The sequence below is a fragment of the Pseudopodoces humilis genome, chromosome 2, assembly GCF_049639895.1.
Source record: "Pseudopodoces humilis isolate 2021_Gansu_Grassland_sample_001 chromosome 2, ASM4963989v1, whole genome shotgun sequence".
Lineage (NCBI taxonomy): Eukaryota > Metazoa > Chordata > Aves > Passeriformes > Paridae > Pseudopodoces > Pseudopodoces humilis.
This window is the reverse complement of record NC_142201.1, coordinates 30,867,897-30,884,534: the sequence shown is the minus strand read 5'-3', so window position 1 is coordinate 30,884,534 and position 16,638 is coordinate 30,867,897. Positions and strand designations below refer to the sequence as shown.

Below are 16,638 nucleotides of genomic sequence, written 5' to 3'. Positions count from 1 at the left end.
CATCCAGTTTCAAGGTGTCTTTAGGGAGTTCTAACAACGAACAGTGCATGTTACGACTGTGTAAGAGCCATAACAAACACTATTTTTAGTTAGGCTGTTAGTCCCTTAGAGACTCTGGCTCTATTACACTACCAAGATCTGTTATCCTGTTGTGACAGATGAAACTCAATGATGTGTTCAACCACTTCAAACCCAGTGTGACATGTTGATCAGGTGGTGAAATGAGCAGTAGAGACCAGCACGTGGATGCATACATGTTTTTATTCTAAAAAGCTAAAGCAGTTCTTCAGCGAATAGACTGTACTACAGATTTTTGCTTTCAACACTTTATTCAAGATGACTTTGAGACTACCAGCCCCGAACAGTCAATAACCAGTTCACATCTCTTACTGGGAGCATTTCCACATGGCACACCTGGTATCACAGTTTCTGTCAGCACTGGTTCCACAGACCCATTTCCCAGGGTAACCTCCACTTGACAGACACCAACCTCATATATTTAACAATGCGCCTTCTCCCCTCCTGCAAATTCATTCCAGGCGTTCCCAAAGGCCTTACGGCCACGCGTGTCACCCGAACAGGGATACGTAGGTACACGTCTTCCCTCAAGAGTGGCAGACGCATGGTGTCACACCCCAGCTTCAGCACAGGGTCTCACCGCGCCTAAGGCACGCAAAACCTCCCAGTGCTCCGCTTCTGCTGCGGCCAAGGCTGCTGTGCCGACAGGACCGGCCCGGCGCAGCAGCTGAGGTAGAAGGGATTCCCTCAGGGTGAAGCTATCGATACCCCTGCCGCACAACACTCCGGGCCTCCAGCTGGGAAGACACGGGAAAAGGACGGGAACGCCGGAGAGAAACGCCCCCGTCTCTCCAGCGAGGCCGCGCGGCACCGCGCACAGAAGGAGCTGCCCGCCCGTCGCCATCTTGGACGTGCCTGGGAAAAGCCCCGACGGCCTCGGCAGGGAAACAACAGCGTCCCCCGGCCCTCCCGGAGACCGGGAGAAGAGAGCGCTAAAGACGCGGAATGACCCCACCGCGAACAGCCAACGCTTACAGGAGATCTAAAATCACATTTAAAAAAAGAGGAAAAAGAATAGAAAAGAATAATAATTTAAAAAAACAACAAGACCCAAAACGTAGCGACCTAGTGGGTACCCCTATGGCCACAGCAGGCGGGTTGAGGGAAGGGGCGCCCTGCCCGCACTTAAAATGGCACCTGCTCTCCGCCCTCGCCCGATGGGGGCGTGGCCTCGCCAGGGGGCGTGGCCGGCCCGTGACACGCGCGTCAGGAGCCGCAGCGCGCGCTCGCGGGGGTGTCCGCCCCGCCCCTCCCCGAGCTCCTCCGCGCGCGCGCCGCGGCCCGGCCGGAGGCAGACGCGGACACTCGGCGGACCCGCGGCGGCGGTGGCGGCAGCGCGATGACGGCGGCGCCCGGCTGCCCCCGCTGCTCCCCCCGCTGCCTCCGCTGCTCCCCCGGTAGCTGCCCCTTCCCCCGCGCCGGCGGCTGGGTGGCCGCCTGGCGGGGCGCGGCGCTGCGCTTCGCGCTGGCGCTGCTCCTCCACACGGCCCGGGCCGAGAAGGAAGGTGAGACCCAGATTTCCCATCCCTTCCTTGTCCTCCTTCCCCCCGCTCCTCCTATTCTTCCTCCGGCGGCGGTGGGGCCGTTGGCGGCCGCGGCCCGCGCCCGCTCCCCGGCGGGGGGGGGGGGGGGGCGGCTGGGGAGGCGCCCCGGGGTCGCCGTCCCTTGTCCCGCATCCCGCCGGCTGCCGCTGCCCGGGGCGTGCGGGGAGTCGCGGCGCTGCTTCCCCCGCCCCGCCACCGCGGCCGCCGGAGTGCGGGTGTGTGTGTGTCTGTGTCCCTGTGTGTCTGTGTGTGTGTGTCGCTGACGTTTCGCGGGGATTTCTCCTCCCTGACAGCTACGGGGATGGAGCTGGAGCTGCCCTTTAAATAGGGGAAAGGGAAATAAATAAATAAAATACGAGGCTTTCTCGCGCTGAGCTGGTTTCCCTGCGGCTGGCTTCCAGCAGGAGACGAAGCCAAGCCAAACAGACTGGTGAAGCTGCATGAGAAAGGGCAGAAATGCACGCTTTTGTATGGATTAGATTTTACTCCTTCACCAAGTGACAGTGGGACACCCCTTTTCGTTCACGAACTTTTGACAGGTATTCGGAGCCTTTGCAGGGTCGATGGCGTTTTCTCCAAACTTTATAAAGTCACTGTCTGACTTTCCCTAACTTGTAGTGTCTGTGATCTTGGCATGAAGTCTTTTCATTGTGGTTTAGCAAGGAAAAAAAGCCCCGAGCGAAACACCTAAGCATAATCTTAACATTGCTGAGAACAGCTTTCAAGCATTTCCAAGGTGCAGACTCCTAGTCTACTTGAAAGCATGGCTGTGTGGCAGCATGAAAAAGCAGCAGGTAAATATAATGTATTACTAAAGCAGGTGAAACAGATTTACTTTGGCTGGACAGGAGAATTTGCTTTTCAGGCAAGTTGCTGCACCGGAGGAGGGAGGAGATTGAGGTCTGGCAGGAAGAAACAGAGTAAGAATAAAAAAGAGTAAGAATAAAAAGAGTATGGAATAGGAGCTTAGCAAGGAGGGGCTAGTCGTATGCCTAGAGGTGCCATGAGAAATTTCTATTTTTAACTCTGATTGTGATTGCATTCCTGCACAGGTAGTAAGGTATATGTGTTTATAAGCTTTCTCAGTGATGTCATATACTGGTGTGAGGGAATTGATTCATACCCTAAAAGTTGTGACAGCTGAGGCCATGGTCTGGTTCGGTTAATTTGTGAAGAAGATGCTGGTTTTTTTCTATGTGGGCTTTCTTGGCATTCCTAAATAAACAAAGGCAGTTTTAGGTTCATGGAGTTTGAACAGATACGATTGAAGCCCTTCAAGAAAATTGAATGGTTTGTACTGATAATGTTTACTTCTGTTTATACGGTCTGTTACTTAAAACATCCCAGCAGCACACCAGTCATTTTCAAAAGTTAAATTTGTTTCTCTAATAGAACATGGATTTCTTTTAGTCTTCAGATTTCTAACGTGTGTTTTTCTTGCCAAGTGTTCTGCTGCTTAGGGTAGTCTGTGAGTGGTACATCTAAGGTCATAAGTGTTTCTTTGGTGTTTGTTTGGTTTTTTTCCTCAGTTATTCAGCTTTTATGGACTCCTGAGCAGAATTCACTGGCAATCTGCATTTGTGAATCACATGTTGGAAAGTGTTGTCTTGCAGTCTTCTGTTTGCTGAGTACAATGACTGTTTAAACCCTGGATTTAAAAAAAGCAAAACAAAACATAAGCTAAACAGTAATTTTAAAGCAAGACAAAAATTAAAGAGACTTGTGAGATCTAGTCCCATTGGTCTTATGTTACAGTATAAGTACAATCAGTGTGCAAGAGGTAGTGACTGAGCACAGGAGAGGAAGGACCACTTTAGACACTGGGTCTTTAGACCAGGTTGGGAGCTCAAAATGAACCAGTAATTGAGAAGAAAGGAAGGCTCTGTCCTTAAGTGCCTTAGCTTTTACCAGGTTGTGTCAAGTTAAACGTAGTAAGGCACAGTTTAAAAATAATGGTGAGGAAGCAGGGAAGTAGCTAGGAATATCCTTTCCATCTTCCAAATGTGGGCATACATTTTTCACTACAGCTGCAGGAAGGAAGCTGTGGATAGGGATTAGGGCTGAGGTTGTGCATTGTTGCTCCTGAGCACTACTGAGTTGAAGGTGTCTGTGGTAAGACACAGTGCAGTACATACTCCAGTGAAATTGGTAGAGAGAAAAACTTGATAGAAGCAAGTGCCAGGTGAATAATGTGCGAAGAATAGATCATAATATGACAAAAGAAAGTGAAAAACGAATGTGGAGGACACTCTTTTCTTCTTCCCTTGAATATATGTGAGGAGAAACTGGGGGAATGCTGGAGCTGATGGAGAAAAGATTATGCTGGCTGTATGTGGAGAAGGACCAGCTAGCAGTTCTTTATGGATGGAGCTGTCACAAGTAGAAAGAAGACTGATGCTGGAGTATTCTAGATAGACATGACTGTTTCTAGTACCCAATCTTAGTTAAGAAGTTTGAGGGGGGAAAAATGTAACATAAACATCTTTGCCTAAAAGAAAGAAGTAAAACTGAAATGGTTTGCATGTTCTAGCTGTAAATCAAAGTCTTGAGGAACTGTGGCATTGCTGTACACTCTCTGCTAGAGAAATACAACTTGTGGAGATTATTTGGTGTCTGAACAGATATCAGAGTAGAGAAAACTGTGGATGAACCAGCCAGAGAGCCTTAAACAATTTCAGACTAAACACTGATATGTGACTTTTCTTCTTTTGTGCCTAGCTGGGTCCTCATGGGTGCCCATGTATTGCTGAGGAATGAGTTAGACTGAGAAGGTTGTAAAATTTTATGTTTGTTTTTTTTCACTTAGGAAATCTCTGAACCATTGCAAAAGAATGACATGGCAGGAAAAAATTTCAGTCTCAAAGAGCCTCTTGCTATTTAGGAGGGGCAAAAAATAACTTTAGTTTCTTTAGCAAATACGTATGATTTTCAGGATTTTTGTAAGGCTTATCTTTCCTAGTGTGACTGACACATTCTGTATTGCCACATGGATTGAGGACAGTTTATCAGTTTATACTGGTGTGCTTTTCGTTTGGTGTTTTGCGGTTTGTTTTGTTTTGGGTTTTTCTTTTTAGGGGGAGGAAAGGACAGACAATATACACAGAATAGCCTTCTCTGTTTTAGGTTGCTGGAAGCCATAGTAATGTCATAACCCCATGATAAGTTAAATGTTTTGAAGATAAATGTCTGACATGAGGATGCTTTTTACCTGAACTGTTTTGTGTTTGGTCCCTTATTTATATACATTTATGTATTTTTAGAAAATCTTTACTTTATACTCTTCACTTTAAACTCATTTTTTAAAAATCCCCTTTTATTTGGCCAGCTGACTGAAAGCCTGTTGAGACTACTTTGATAGTTCTCTTGCCTACCCATCTGTTCACAAGAGAGGTGCAGGTAGAGCAAGGTTGATATTCAGGCTGTGTTCAATTGCTGGCTGTAATTTTTGAAGTTACATCTTAGTGCTGGATTTGGGAAAAAAAAGTCTGTTTAAACATCTACATTACGACACCAGATAGACCAGTGAAAATAGGACCATTTTTTCCTAGTGCTTGATGTATTCTCTTCTAGCTTCCTAGAAACTGAGTTAGTTACTGAGTGTGTGATATTGTCATCAGAGCAGTGTGCTGATATGTTGGAGCTCTGATTTCATTTTTGTCATTATTTCTAATCTCAAACAAATAACTTTTCCTTTTTGTTCTTTACTGATATCTAAAATAGCAAACCAGGATGCTTCACAAGATTATCAAAAGTAGACTAATATTGGATGATTGAGAGAAAGCTTATATGTTTAATATTATAAAAAAATCTCTTTACATATACTGCCAGTTTGTCATATCCTGCTGTCAGAACTAATCTACAGCATGCCAGCATTAAGTTTTATGTGGTGTTTTGACCCTGACTTAAATCAAAGTGTGATTCAAAAAGAAGGACCTCAATCAAACTGAAAACACTCCAGCAGCTGAAGTAGCACATCAGAATCATGAAGAGTGTGAGGAAAACACAGTGGATAAAAATTGACCATGCTATCTCACTGTGGTTTTGAAACTAAAGTGTGGGACAGCTGTTTAGGTTTGCACTGTGTCTTTGCACTTGTGAATGAAAAATATTGACCATGTGTTGGATTGAATAGTTTCTTCCTTGTTTGTGAAATCTTTGGACTAAGAGGAAAAATTTTACTGCAGTGGACAGGAATTTGAGACCCCACGTTTTCCATGACCGTCAATGTGATCTCAAAGTGGGTGCTATTCTCTCCCTGCACCTCTTTCTCCCTCAGTGGTGTTCAGTTATATAGCACATGGGAAGCAGACTGGGGTCCCCTCACCTGCAGACGTTATTGAAGGATTGTGCACTCAGTTCAGGGCCTTGGATTGTCATCCCTTGAAGGAACTTGCTATGGATTTGTGTAGTGCCTAATATGATGAAATTCCACAGAGTGTATCAACGGAAGTTGATAGGCTTTGCATTATTTAAAGCTTTCAGTTGTGATTTTTTTGTGAATGATTGCAGTATGGATTGCTCTGAGTCATTTGGATGTATTTGTGCATGTTAAAATTTTCAGCTGTTTGCTTGGATGTTTGCTGTGAGTCACTTTATTTCAAAGCCTACCCCGTTTTACACTGCTTAAAGTGATACACATTATGCTTACACAGTGTGATCTACTGAGTCTGTAAGTTCAAAGAATCTTTTCAAGCAGTAAACTTGGTAAATGATCTGGGAGTTTGACAGTAAGTGGTGGATGCTGTGGTTCATGCATAATGAGCAGTAAAAGTTATGTGACTGAAGCACAGACTAGAACCAGTTTGGTTTGTTCCTGTGTTTGTGTGTTCAGCAAGAACAGAAGTCTGTAATGATCTCGTTTATTTCTCTTGCTCATACCTTCTGTCCAGTGTAGCGCCCCTGACTTTGTCAGTCTACAGCATGAAGTTACTTGGATATAACAGGAGCTCAAGAAAGTGCCTTTATTTATTTATTTATTTATTTATTTCCTCTAAAGGACAGCAGTTGAATTAAATTTCCACTCTTCATAGTAATAAGTGGAGGTACCTGTAACTGGACTGAGTAATACCCTGAGCAACCTCCTCTAACTAGATCTCTGATCAGGTCGTGGGGTGGTGATTCTGGGGGCACTTCAAGGCTGCATTCTCCTGTAGTTCCAAAAGTTGAGCACAATTGGTCCTTAAAATGAAAGCAACTGATCTGATCTGATCTATTCACACTGTGGAAGTTAGCAAACTTGAGTTTGAACTCAAGTTTATAGTTATTTTAAAAATAATTCTTGTTTTTCAAAAAATTTGTGTTAGTATTTTAGCATTTTTGGTTATTTATACCAAGACAGAGGATGCAGAATTGCTTCTTGCATAGGGAGAAACCGAAGGAACCAGTGACCATTAAAGCCAAATACTTCCAGTTTATCTTTCCAGTCATAAATACAAGCAAAGAATAAACTTGTGTCAGATACAGATTTGATTGAGGCAGCTGTTAAAATTTTAATGGTATGCAGGACTGTTCTGTATCAACTGTTCTTATGGAATTATTAGTGATTTACTGACTGCAGCAAAGATGTGATGCAGCATTTGCATTTAGCATTTTTGAAATACGGTTTTAACATTTTTTCATAAGCAGCCTTGGATTTTGCTCTGGAATATTAAAGGGACTAAACCAGGATCATATCCCTCTCTTTTTGAAAACCTTGGATGTAGTGGGGAAATAGCAAAGAGTTGAAGGATTGCTATGTAATTCCAATCTCTGAAAAGGAGGAAAAAATTGAGGTGTTTCACTAGTTTGAGATTTTCCTGGTACAATTACCAGATTAGTCTTCTCACTAAGACTATCATAGATGCATTTTTAATACCTCTCCTCCTACTACCTGGCATAGCTAGCAGCAGAGAACCATCTGAGAACAGGAGTTTTGCTGTCCTTATCAAACTGGTTTTAGAGATATCTGAGTGAAATTTAGTGGAAGGAACTGTGCAAGAAATGAAACTACACACGTAACAGCTCCTTCTGTCTGTGTACTATATGAAGCTACAAAATGTTATGTAATAGAACTGTCTGGCTGACTCTAATGAAACGTGCTTATTTTTTTAAGTTATTTTATAAATGGATCATCACCTGTTCTTCATAAAGCAGTTTGTTTTTCAGTTGAACACCTAGATCTATGTTGGACTGTATGGATTTGATATAATAGGATGTGCGTGGACTTTTTAAAGTTACTTAAACGAGAAAAATTCCAGACAACCCTTGGTTATAGGATTAGGTTTTTTAAAGTTAAGTGAGGAAGCACAATTAGTATGATGTTAAACAGTTTAAATCACCATTTGAAGGAGTGATGATAGGAGACAAAGTTGTATACAAGAATGGTACTAATTTAAGTAGTTTGCAGCATTTCCTGATACGTGTCATAATATGTTAAATGAATTTAAAGACTTGTTGTTCTGAAGCTTGTAAATAAATATTAAAACATCTAGAAACACAGAAGAAGTCTAAGTGAATCAGTGAGTTACACCAAAGTACTGTACAAATATTTACAAGTGGAATTTGTAGATAATGATAAAAACTATCCAGGCAACTAGATAAACTACAAGGTGTATGGTTTTAGTTTATTCCCTGCAGTGGTTCATGTTCTACCTCAGAGACTGACTGCGAGGAGCTCTTCCTGACTCTGTTCTGGGACCTGTCCTGCTTTGTATCTTTGTCTCTGATCTGGAGTTGGAATGTATCTGTGCTCAAGGGCAAGTCTGTATTTTGGAGAGATGTAAGCAGGAGAAGACAATGAACTGACAGGACCTTCATGAAATCCAAAAAGGACAAATGGAAAGCCCTTTAGATGGGACAGAATAACCACCTGCAGGGAATACAACCTGGAAATGCTATACATGAGTCAGCAGTGTACCCTGGCAACATATAGGAGTGTAGCCACTGGGCTGAGCAAAGTGATTGTTCCTGTTTACTCAGCATTTAATAGACCACACCTAAAACCCTGTGTCCAGTTTTGTTCTCTGCCATCCCACAGGAAGTCTGCAAGGATGGTCAATATGTGCATGACCTAGGAATGGAGGCTGAGGGATCTTGTGACAGCATGCCAATATCAAAGTAGTTTATGGAGGAAAATGGAGCCAAACTCCTCACAGAGATGCATAGCTGGAGCCTATGACAGTGGTCATAAAGTGAAATGGAAAGTTTGTTTAGTGCTGGGAGATGTTGCTCTGTAATGATCTGAATAAGAGAGGCTCTTGGACACTATAAAACACCATTGAAAATTCTGTTTATTGAAGCTAACCATATAAAGAGATAATAGTATAGATAATCTTAGATCTCTTTTGATGCTGGGAACCCTGAATTGTACAGCACCAAACACACCTTTGAAGAGTCCATGTGCAACACACTGTGCAGACCCCATCCATAGAAAGGTTACCCCCATGTTGCTCTGTTGCTGGATTTCCTTGCAAGAAGACAGCTCTATTCATAATTTTTGCTGTCAGGCAGAAAGGATGCTCACATGGGAGCTTCCATCTGCACTTTCAGATAAAGCAAGGCCACTCTGGTGGCATAATCACAGGTGGTGTTGGCTGCAGCTTCTCTGTTTCAGAGGGCTGGCTGGGCTCCCCCTGCAGCCACGGAGTGCGTGCAGCACGGGCCTGCTGACCAGCCCAGACGTGCAGCCCAGCACAGGCGTGGGTCCGCTCGGCTTGGCTCCTGCATGGATCACTGACTCCCCCATCTGTCATGGGCTCCTGGTCAGGATGGCTATGATCTTCTGCCTTGACATAATGAGTCTCTGTTTCACCGTGTGGATGGCCAGGAATTGAAACATATAGAGAGGTTGTGGAATCTCTGACTCTGGGGGTTTTCAAGGCCCAGCTAAACAACAGCAACATCATCCAAATTCAGCATTCACTGTACTTTGCAGAAGGTTGAGCTGGATCACAGTCTTAAGGTCCATTCCACCCTCAGTTTCTCTGTCTCAATATTTTGTATTTCCCCTGTGATCTTAAAACTTAGTTGGAGCTTGCAATAGTTTTGTTGCAGGTGATGGGAATATCTGTAAGACAGAAGTCTTTTAATGTAACTCTGTGGTGAAGTCACTGCTATGGTAATAGTAATTTAGATATAATTTTGGTAGAAGCAGAGTTGTAATTGTACCAGGAAGGTTCATGGGTTGCTGCATCACTAAAAGAGTGTGATCACAGATAAAAACAAGACCTTGTCAACCATTCCTTATTTCTGTAATCGTGGATCACATAGGCTTTGTCCCCGTGTTTTTGTTCTTTCTCTTGAAAAATTTGTTTCAAAAGGCATATTTGTGTCCTATCTTTCATGTGAAGCATAATACAGTTATTAGTTTTTGTCTTTGCCAGCTGCTGGCAAAAAACAATGCATTCAGTTGAGGTATACATGTTAATATACAAGATGTATTAAAGTAATGCTTAACAATCTGTGCAGCTATTATGTCTGAGGAAATACTGAGAGATTTGGATAGTTAATGTTGCCAAGTTTTTGACTATTCCTTTCTTGCGATGGAGGACATGGAGTACTTGGTCCTTACTAGAAACCATTTCCTCATGTGTTTGCTTTGGTATTCTGAACCTGTGTGTAACTTCAATCTCTGGAGCCAGCAACAGGCAGTTTAGAGATACCAGAAATTACCATTATTTAGTGTGTATTAGGAAGTACTGAGGCTACTCTTGCCCTTTAAGTTGTCTCTCCTAAGTATAAGAAGGTAAGGAAGGGGTGTGTGTGTGTGTAACTTTCATATTATGATACAGCTACTTTTATATTATCATATATCTTGTCAGTTGCCTTGTAGTATAACTAAATGGCTGACCTGTATCTTCCAAAATACTGAAAAGATTAATAAATTCATTTTTTTGGGAGAAACCTGATTGCATTTGATGCTGAAGGAGAGATGGTTGTCATTGACAGAGTCTGAATCTTCACAGGTGAGGTCACTCTGCCCATCAGTACTACTGAAATATTATCTGATGGAGAAAAGACTGAAATGAACTTCCAGTTCATCAGGGAAAATTTGATCAGAGTTTCAGTGAGTGCTGGGACTTCTTCCTTTGATTAAATGAAATTCCTCTAGGGAAAAAGACTAGACTAAGTATCTCAGAGATTGAATAAAACATTTATTTATTTAGCATTATTTAATTAATTGTGCTTTAAAAATAGCTGTTTTTTGAAAAAAGTGCCTCTAATGTTGAATTTAGTACAGGTGTGCCTGTTTGGGTTGAGACTGAGTACTAAGCATATCAAAGTAGACATGGGAGGTATTTTTGAGTGAAGGCTTGTCTTAGGGGGCAACTAAGTGATGAGTGGTTGTTGCAATCTTCCAAGTAGAATTAGATGTCTCTCCATAACATATTCTGTCAGTAAGCCTAAGGGTTGGAATTACTGGGTGAACTCATGATCTATGTTGTACCAGTTGTCAACTTGGATCATCACAGCTGCTTGTAAAAGAGTCTGACCAGAAGAGATTGTTTATTTACTTCTGAGGGGTAACTGCTTCCAAGGTGTCATAGGTAGCTAAATTGCATTTCTGCAAGCCTTTCATTTCCCTATGCCTACTTGCACCTTTAATTTTTATTAAGGTTTTTGGAGCGTTCCCCCCAAACTGAAATTTGCCTGTTTTGTTTCATTTTTTTTTTGCTCTGTATTATCTTCTTTCAAAACTTTCAGCTGTTCATCTCCACCCTTTTCTCCTCTGGTTTTATCAGACCTTGCAGCCAGCTTTTTCCTGCTGGTCTGTGTTCCCTCATGGCAAGTCAACAGACTGCTGTGCTCAGCAATCAATAAGTAGTGTTACTGCCACATCATTAACACTATGGCTTTAACATTAGGCCTTTTCTACCTTTTCCTGGACTTCAATTGTTGTATTTATAAACTTTATATGGTAGCTGAACAAGCATTATCTTGTCACTCTTTTTTACTTGTCTTCAGGCTTAATAGCTGTTTCTAGTGGACACTTGAGTTAGCTAAGTGAGCATAGGAGGGGCAGAGATACTGTGCTCCTCCCTCCCAATGATACATCTCCCCAGTAACTTGGTATAAACCAAGTTGCAACTGTTGCACAGCGAAATCTAAATAATTGTGTTGTCCATGTATCCTTGTTCTAAAAATTCATATGGTTCTACCCTACATGATAACTGGTCAAGACAAAAAGGGAGGGAGGCAAAATCAGGGCAGGGAGGAGAGAAGAACTCTCACTTAGTAGACTACTGTTTCTGTGCCATAAGATGAGTGATAGAAAGCATCCTCTGTAGTAGGTAGCAAGGTAGGAGTGAGGATGGAAAACTGAGTAGTGTCTGCAGAGCATAAGCTGTAGCTTTTAGCTGATTGCATTCACACTGCCAGCAAGACATCTAGATGTCAGGAGGTATCTGCCTGCCTCTGTCACCTTCCTGTTCTGTGGAGGGCTTTTTGGAAACTCTGAAAATTGCGTCTTCCTTCCTCTTTTCTATGGTGTGGAGAACAATGCTTGATCTCTGTTGGTGTTTATTAATGTCATTAATCATCCTGGACGTACCTTTTAGGTAGGTCTTTCCACTGTGTCAACACAATCATTTTTTTTTATGTAAGTGGGGGTCTGTTCAGTGGTTCATTTCATGAGAGTATAAGTTTGGAAGAGTGATATTAATGGTAATAAATGAAATGATTGTCATTTAATGCATTGTTCTCCTGAGGCTCCAGAAGCAATGAACTGTTGTTTCTGGCGAGCTCCATATTGAATATTTCTATATGCTAAAAAGATTAGAATTCCATTAAGTGTATGTTCTCTTTTCACACATCAGTTTTCAGTGCTACACGAGTACTAAAACTACCACAATGAAAAGTTTCTGTTCTAAAACTCGAGAAATTGAGGCAAATCCTTAAGAGTAGTTTGAAGGGACTCTTGTTTTTTGCCTCTCATTGCAGGAAAACAATTTGCCTCATTGTTTCTGAGGGTAGTTCCAAATAATTTTGTCTGTACATGTTTAATAACTATACATGTACGGGAGTATAAGTTAATTTAACATATTGAAATTTTAAAATTGCTGTAATTTGAAAGAATAGAAAACCACATTTTGTATGGCCCAAAGCAGAAAAAAATGGATACTATTTGCAGATGTTTGTTTTCTCTTTAGCTTCCTTTTAAATTTTTTACTTTCTTTAAAAGATTTCTGAGAAGTTTCCATGAGTGTCAGGAGTATTGTTCTTTTTGGCTTAAAAATAGCATGCATGAAAGTTTTTTCTCCTGCTGAGAGAATTATTTCTCCTTTTTATTTAATTTTTTTTAAAATATATTTTAAAGTTTTCTCATTCGTACCCCCCTATGAATGGAATTGAGTATTATTTCTTGAGAAGCATTTTGGAGTCAGGAAATAAATATCTTTGGAGGAACAAATAAAAATTTTGAAAAGTTTAAAACACCAACTTAAAGCATCTGGAAGCTTTCAAAGTAGTATTTTGGCGTTTTTTTCCAAGTGAAATTTTATAGCCTTTATTCCTACCACCTGAAATCCACCATTTTGGCCAATAGCAGATGAATTTTTAAACTCATTACAAAAAAAACCCACAAAAAACTAGATGAAAATAATAATTGCTTTAGTTGAAGTGGATGGAAATGTACATTTCTGTAAGGCAGAAATACAGGCTGAGTACAGAATAAGCATCTGAGAATAATGGTATATAAGTAAAATACAGGGGGTTTGCGTGTCGATCTGAAATCACCTAATGCCATTTTGTTAGGAAAATAAATAAAAGCAGATTGTTAGGTGTGGCACTTGTTACTTTCAGTGAGCTTGTCTGTTTCTATGTATGTTTGTTTAATTTTTTTGCAAGGATATATCTATCACAGAACACATCAGTGTTAAAAGAAACCTTTAAGCAGTTGCACTGTCTTCTGAAGTGTGAAACAAATGTTGTGGGCCAGACGCATGAGCAGGGGCTTCAGGGTGGAGACTCACTTTTTTCCTTTCTCAGTCTAAGCAGTAGCTTCACTGTCTGTCTGGAGCCTGTGTTTTGAATCAGAATCATATTGTCACTTTCTGTTCCATGGCTAGCTTTAAAAACTGGTGACTGAACTCTTAAAAATCAGCATCAGTCTTAACTAAGGGGAAAAGTGATGAGTGAATGCGTGCAATGTGACAGCTCTTCTTACTAGAGAAGGGCCTTGCTGGGTGAAGAAGCTTGTCTTTTATCTGAAGGCAGAAATGGCACAAAAGTAAGTTAGTGAAAGATTATATGCAGGCTTAGTTGGGTGTCAGTGATACACTCAACTTGTGCTGTTGTATGCAGTAAAGTAGAAATCTTTTCCCCTCCCCACTGTGAAGTAGTCAGCAGTGTGCTCAGGTATTACAGTGCAAATGATCTAGTGTCACTTCCACTTGTATTAACTTGGGCATAGGTTGGTACATATGAACTTACTTGAGTATGTATTGTGTAACATCGGAATTTTTTTTTTAATCACTTGTACAAAATAAGGTTTTTGATGAAGATTGTCTTTTTGTTATTTAGCTTAATGTATTGCTTTTTCATTTCACATGATGATTAAAGTGCATTATCTAGGAATGGTTCTATTTCAAATTTAATATATAAACAGAAAATACAAATTCAGCTAGTTGGTTTTTTGAGGGATGGTCATTAGAGGTTTTAATAATGAAAAAAGAATAAATATGTTTCTGCATAAAAAGACTTCGAAGTGTGGCATTTGTACATGTGATCTTTACACATGTATTGTCTTTGTTGTGATGGCCCTTTCTGAGGTCTGTTGGAAAAATTAGTTTCTTCTTGTTATGGAGTACTGGAAAATAAACAAGCAAATTGCCTAGGTAGGTGCAAGAGGATTTAGCTGGAAAGCAAGCCTGCTGGCTGGTGATTCTCACTTGCCTGACATTCACTGTCTCATATGAGAGTGACCTTTTACATTTCCAGTGGACAGTCACCTGTTGGGATGTAGGCAGAAGTCCAGGCTGATGGCTACACTGACTCGTGTGTCTTGGAGACCACAGGCCTTTTTTAAACAGATTTGTGTTGAACACTGAACTGGGACATGTTTCTTGAGGCTCACCGGACTTCTGTAGTCCTGAAGCTGATTAAAATGATTGCTCACATTACAGTGTAATAATACTGTTTTCCTTTACCTGTATGATATTTTGTTTTTCACAATGTAATTTTCCACCCATAATAATTTTATTTTTTCATTCTGTATCCACTTGCCTGTATTCCCCATGCTGCTCAGTTTTCCACTGTTGAGGATGATTGAAATTGTGTGATTGTGCGTGAGCAGTTAATTTGTAGTCAAAGCTTTAAAAATAACTTTTCCAGGTTTAGTTCTGCACTTCAACCAGTAGTGATTCAAATGTTAACAATTACAATTGCATAGACAGAAGTGAGTGGCATTTAGCACATTGTAATTGGCTCATGTGGTTATAGTTACCTTGAAGTGAACTTAGTCATTAAGACAAAGGATTAGAAACTGGACTTGAAAAAAAACCCCTTAATGTAAATTAGGGATTATTTAAATAATTTATCTTTCCCTGTTTTGGTAAGATAGGACTCCATTCTTAGAATTGAGAGAAAATTTGTAGACTAGATGATACAGGTTAGTATAAATCCAGTTTAAAACTGGTTTAGACAAGACTTAGAAAAGAAAACAGTTCTTGAAAGCATGTAATGATCATGATGAACATAAAAGTAAATCAGTGCACTGCTATTGACTTAGCTGTTCCAGAGCTAAGTTATATTTCAGAATAGTTTTTGTAAGTATATATGCCAGAATATACTTTCCTATTAAAATGAAGAAATTAACAGTGGCTAAAGAAAAGTGTGCAAAGCCACCTTAAAAAACAGATCTCAGTCAGAGTAGGCCTCATAACCTGTGAGCCATGGAGATTATTTTTGTTGTTGTGTACCAAGAGCTTTGGCATATTCCCTGCTCTTGCATTACATGCAAATTTATTCTGTTTTGTGTAATTCAGTTGCAGCTAAAGACTGGTGTTGGCTAAAGTGATTTTGATATTAAGTTCCTGTTTGCTTTGGAGGTGTGTAGGATTTTAAAACTTTCTTGTTATTTGATGGTTTATAGGTCTGTATTTTTCTTGTTTCAGCCCCAAATGTGAAAGGCTTGGAGAAGAGACAATCAAAATAGGGGTGTGTTTGAGCAAGGTTTGTTTATTAGTGTATAAACTTGTGAAAAGATGCTGCTTAAGCTTTGAGGAATTTGAGTTCAGCTACTGTTGACTTAATTTTTGTCATGTTAGGTGTTTACCATCAAGCATGGTGATGTTGTTGGAAAGGGCAGGGGAAAACATTTAGGAATCTACTGGTAATAATGACTTGATAGTGCTTTCAGTCTTCCAAAAAGCTGTGATTTGGAAACTGGGGGCTGTGGTTGTGGTGGTGGTAGTTTTTTTGCCATTTTTAAAAGAGTTTGGAAAGCTCAGAAGGTGCTGTCAGTAGAACAAGCTGTTCTGGACCAAGTGGGAAGACTAGCTTCATGGTCTTTTTCAGCTATCTTTTATGGGTTTGTCATAGTAAAGTTGACTTAATCAAAGAAGTTGCATTTTAAAGGTTATAGATTGAAAACAAACAGAAAATGAAACTCAGGATATTTTTAGTGTTAGCTTCTATATATTCTATTGGTAGTGACCTACTGTCTGAGAAGAGGAAACCAAGAATACGCGAGCTAGAAGCTGAAAAAATTTGACCCTGAAATCATATAATGTCCTAGTAGCGAGAGTGACTGAAGTTGTTACAGATTAATCTGTTACATTTTCTTTTTGCCAAAGCTTGAAAGGACAGAGGTTTTATGTTCAGAGGAATCTGTGTATACCTCTCAGAAGAAAGTATTCTGTTCAGTATAGATGAAGAGGAAAGGAGACTGATTCTTCTGGTCTTGAAATTTGCAGATATGCATATGTATCCTTTTCCTTCTTTGGTCCATGAACATTTAGAGTTTGACTAATAGCTATTATACTCAGCCTTCAGGGCTTCAATTGTCCATAGGGTCAGGAAGAAATGATTTTCGTAATGT

General features: G+C 40.8%; 1 protein-coding gene across 1 annotated transcript in view; it reads left to right on the top strand.

Moving 5' to 3' along the window:
- The first annotated feature begins 1,496 nt into the window (after nucleotides 1-1,496).
- Nucleotides 1,497-16,638, top strand: part of TMEM131 (transmembrane protein 131) — a 91,042-nt gene continuing 75,900 nt past the window's right edge. Inside the window, exon 1 of the mRNA XM_014251342.2 lies at nucleotides 1,497-1,583. The gene's annotated coding sequence lies outside the window, so the exon portion shown is untranslated. The remainder of the gene's footprint in view (nucleotides 1,584-16,638) is intronic.